Source organism: Crocodylus porosus, unplaced genomic scaffold, assembly GCF_001723895.1.
Source record: "Crocodylus porosus isolate Cpor-Errol unplaced genomic scaffold, CroPor_comp1, whole genome shotgun sequence".
NCBI classification, from domain to species: domain Eukaryota; kingdom Metazoa; phylum Chordata; order Crocodylia; family Crocodylidae; genus Crocodylus; species Crocodylus porosus.
Window position 1 is genome coordinate 128029847 of NW_017728943.1, and position 4903 is coordinate 128034749.

At 46.2% G+C, this 4903-nt stretch overlaps 1 long non-coding RNA gene across 1 annotated transcript in view; it reads left to right on the forward strand.

Moving 5' to 3' along the window:
• Positions 1-4418, forward strand: part of LOC109319310 — a 5051-nt gene extending 633 nt beyond the window's left edge. The window contains exons 2-3 of the long non-coding RNA XR_002103479.1: positions 1815-1816; positions 4408-4418. This is a non-coding gene — a long non-coding RNA (uncharacterized LOC109319310). The remainder of the gene's footprint in view (positions 1-1814; positions 1817-4407) is intronic.
• Positions 4419-4903: the final 485 nt, after the last annotated feature.

Sequence of the window (4903 nt, forward strand, 5' to 3'; positions counted from 1 at the left end):
CGGGGCTGAACTCGATGATCTCCCGAGGTCCCTTCCAGCCCTAATGTCTATGAAATCTATGACTTTGCTTGCCAGCACCGGCTCTTGATGTCCCATAGCCTTCTCTGAACTACACCTTTAAGCAGAAGGTAAGCCTCTCATTTTTGCTGGTTGGAGGGTTTGTTTTGCTAACTGTAGAACCTGTTTCTCTTCTAATAGATAAGTGCTAAGATATCCTCATTGTTTTCATCAAACCACTGTTGGTGACAGTAGGTGGAGTATACAGCTGATTCAGCACATGCCTTATGAATAACATTTTTAAGCTCCTCCCAATGTGTTTGGATGCCCTTGATGTTATCAGGCAGGTCAGAGAGCCTCTCAGTGAGAATTACTGAAGAGCCTTGCATCTAGCTTGGTCTTGGATTGCCTTGATGTTAAATCTCCTCTGCATTCCTTTTGGTTGTTTAATGCATTGTGGTGCAAGCTGCATGTCCATGATTGATCTGACTAAACGGTGGTCCATCCAGCAGTCATCTGCATCTCTCAGGACTTGGGTGATATGGACACCTGTATGATCATGGTTTCTGACAATAATATAGTCAAGAAGGTGCCAGTGATTGGAGCATGAATATTTCCAAATGGTGTTTTATTTGTCACTCTGCCTGAAGGTGATATTCATGATAAGTAGTTCATGCTCTGCCTATTGCTGAGGAGGAGGATACCACTAGAGTTGACTTTTCCCACCCCTTTTTTCCCCAATGGTTCCACTCCAAAGTTCAGATTGTCACCTAACTCTTGCACTGAAGTCACCCATGAAAATGAGCTTGTCTTCCTTGGCAATGGCAGTCAAAACTGTGCCAAAAGCATGGTAGAACTGTTTCTTGTTGACTTCTTCATTGTCAAATGTGGGGGCACATGCACTGATGACCATAGCATACTTGTTGTTACTGAGCTTGCGGTGGAGAGTCATAGGTATTCATTAGGTATTCATTAATGCTAGGGCAACTGGTGGAGCCAGCTGACAGGAAGGGGCAGGGCTTGGCCCTCCTTAAGCCCACGCGTGAGGCCAGGAGGGCAGTTCCCCTCTGGCGGCCAAGAGAGGGGAACTTGGCCAGTGCAAAGAGAGGGAGAAGCCCAACTGCATGAGCATCCCCTGATTGCTGCTATGGGTTGGAGTATTTCCCGCGTAGGGAATGAATGTTGTTTTGGCCGGACAGTTTAGCTTTTTATGTTATAGCACGGGGGCTTTGTGTTTTTGTGTTCACTGTTTGACCGGAGGACCAGGTGAGGCTATTAGGGGTTGAAGGTAGCATGGGGACCCTGGCACCAGAGAGGGTGCAGCATTTGGGGTGTATTAACCCCAGCCCCAGAGCAAGGGTGGGGCAGTGAGAAGCCCCAGAGAAAAGGCAAGGACAGAGCCAATTCACAGCAGGGCTCAGATAGAATACCATGTCAGTACCATCTGCGAGGCTTAGGCTGCAGTGTAAGGGAGGAAAAGGAGCTGCAGACAGCGCCCCCTGGCACCGAGGTGCGTAAAGTGGGAAGCCTTCCACTAATTACAACCAATCAAGATCAAGGCATAGCAGCCGAGTAAGCAGGCGGTTGGCCCATAACAGGAGGGCGGAGCCACCAAGAGAAAGGCTCCCATAGCAACACTCCTGTCACACTGTGCCTGACATCTTTTAACATGGGGAAGCAAAGTAGCCCTGAACCCAGTGGGATGGATGTCCAAGACAACCCGAGACCTCCATCCCACTTCAGCCCTCATCTGCCTTCACAATCACAGAGAACCAGCTGGTCCTCAAGTATGCCTGTTCTACCACTGGGGTCCTCAGAAGTTTGAACCATACTTAGTATGGGACCTTACCTCAGATCTGTTCAGCAGGGGAGTACAAGACTCCAGACAACATAGCTCTGAGGGTCATTGGCACAAGCCTCTCCACCACTACAAGGTTATGGTCCAAGGAGAGCACCAGAAAACAGTTTTTTACTTACAGAATCCATCTGCACTATGAATTGACCAATTCTCATCCCTTAACTTGTACTGAAAGTAGATTAGGCCTGGTTTTATAGGTGCTAAATAAATGAAGTTCCAGTGAAGTTTATTTAAACCTGCAAGTGCTTAACACTTCTGAAAAACAGGCCTTTAGTTGCTAGTTGCAAATGAGAGAGATTCATAGATGCTAGGGTCAGAAGGGAACTCAGTAGGTCATCAAGTCTGACCCTGTGCTTTGGGCAGGAAACAGCACTGGGGTCAGATGACCCCAGCTAGATGCTTGTTCTGTCTCCTTTTGAAGACTCCCAAGGTAGGGGAGAGCACCACCTCCCTTGGAAGCCCATTCCAGATTCTGGCAACCCTTACTCATAAAGACATTTTCAACTGTGTGACAGAAAGCATGATTAATACTGCATCAGCAATTGTTCTGTTCTTTGCAGAGATATAGGGGACACTATCAAAGTTCTCAATACATTTTTTTGCCTTTGAAAATTAATAGCTACATAAACCAGATAAATATTACTATTCATTTTACTAATTGGCAAACTGAAGCATGGAATCAGGAATAAAACACAGTTCTAACACCCAGTGCCCTTGTCTAATACCATATTTGCTCAAATATAAGAAGACCCTAAATATAAGACGCCCCACCCCCAATAATTAGATTCTACAGATGGAAAGGTTCTACCCTTTCCTCCTGCTCCCCAGTCTCTGCATCTTCCCCTCCCCCCCCAATAACTGTCACATGCTGCTAAGGTGCACAGACAGAAGTTACCTTTGTCACATGATCAGCCCCCCTGAGCGTGTTCTACAGCTGTGCGAAGACACACATCCATGACTGCAGAGTGCTTTTAAAGTGCCTGATCACATGACAAATTGACCCTCATCAAATGTGGGAACAGAGGAAGGAGCTCTACTTTGGAGCACTTTAGAGAACTCATATTCCTAGAATTAATTTGTAGCACAATAGGGGTGGGCTGCTGCAGCGAGGCCTGCCCCCAGGGATGTCTGCAGGAAGGGAGGGGCAGCAAGCTGCCAGCTAGGGCTTTCCCAGTCTGAGCTGGACAGGGATGGGTGGATCAGAGCCCTCCCCCACAACCCCCCGCCTCACAGTGCCCCCCCCCAACCCCCTCCCTCCTGCTCAGGCAAACCCCAGCCAGCAGCTTGCTTTCTCTTCCCATTCCCTTCCTACTGGGGTGGGAGGAGGGGTAGGCTGGGGGAGAGGGGCAAGCTCCTCAGGCTCCTGCAGGCATGCTCAATCCCCCCGCCAAACAAACAAACAGGCAAATGTCTTTTGGGTTGGGGGTGTTCTAACTCATGGTGTGTTATATAAAGTGCATGAGTTAGACCAGGGGACTGCATGTCTGTCAGTGCCTCAGGTTGCTCTGTCCCAGAGCTCAGCATGAGGAAGTTCATCCCTTGTCTGGTCATGTAGCAATGTCAGCACTGATGATTGGCTGGGTAGAGGAAGGAGTTTCCATATTCTCTGTGGCTGGGAGAAGCCTCAGCCTGAGCTGAGCTGCGCCTGACAGTAAAGGGAAGCAAAGGGGGAGGCAGGGGCAGAAGCTGCAGAGAAGGGTGTCAGGAGGCTGCTGTGGGTCTGACTCTGACCCCAGCCTGGGTCCAGGGCTCCCCACTGTGCTTTTTAAGATGAATATAAGATGAGGGTCTTTTTTCTCCATGCTGAATGGGTGGGTGAGAAAGGAGAACCTTATCTTGTGTTCAACTAAATATGGTAATTAAATCACAGATGAGTCAATATGCCATTGATTCATAAGTTCTGACAAGAGAAATTCAACCAATATCAATTCAGAATATTTTAACACTGCCTTAAGCAATAATGAAAAGCTTTTCAATTGTACATTATAGCTATTTCCTTCTATTGAACATAAAGGCCAGTTCACTGGTCATCCTTTAAACAAGATACTAATTGTATCTTCTTTATTGCCATGTAAGTTGCAGAGAAGGTACAAACAACAATCAGCAATATAAAACAAACTCTCTCTGAAGAGAAGAAAAGGAAGTTCTACTTTTGTATACTTACCTATTTGACTTCATCTACCTACACCAACTTATTGCAGAAATAGAAGAAATATAATTCTTAGAGATGAAACATATGCTTACTTGCCTAAGTATACCCCTTTGCACTTGACAGAGTTGCATTTGCAACATCTGCTGAACAGGCAACTTTGATGTGGATTTATGCATTGCTTTGAGCCTTTTGCACAAGCAGCTTAGGTGTAAACATTCCAAAAAATGTAAGCCAATGTGTACAATTCTCAAAGATACCAATTTCTTACTGGCAACAGCAACCTGAGAAAGCTATTTCCTGAGTCAGTATAAACACCATCTTTTTGAAACACCTTTATCAGGCAAAAAGAAAATATTATCTTGTGCCCAAATTAGAGGGAGTGCTACATTCAAAAATAAAGGACACTTGGTAGTATGTCATGTGACAAAATTATAGAATAACAGAAAATAGGATGGAAAGGGATGCACAAGGTCATCTAATCCAGCATCACTGCTCAAGGCAGGTGTATTCCTATCTAAATCATCCCAACCACATGCTTGTCTAACCTGCTTTTAAAATCTTTCAGTGATGAAGACACTACAGCTCTCCAGGTAATCTGTTCCAGTTCCCTTAATGTAGACATTTTTTCCTACTATCCAATTTAAATTTCCTTTGTTGCAATTTAAAATTATAACTTCATCATCCCTTGTCACAGACAGATCCAGATGGGGCAGCTATGCAATTGTACCTCACTTCTGCTACTACTGCTGCTTTACCCATCTGACCCAGGTGCAGGGGGAGCCCCAGAGCTGCTCCTGCCCTGCTCCAGCCATGGGTTGCAAAGAGCAGTTGCACAGGGTGCCAGGCTCAGCAGGATACAGCAGCAGCAACAGGCAAGTTGCTCTTCCTGCACTAGC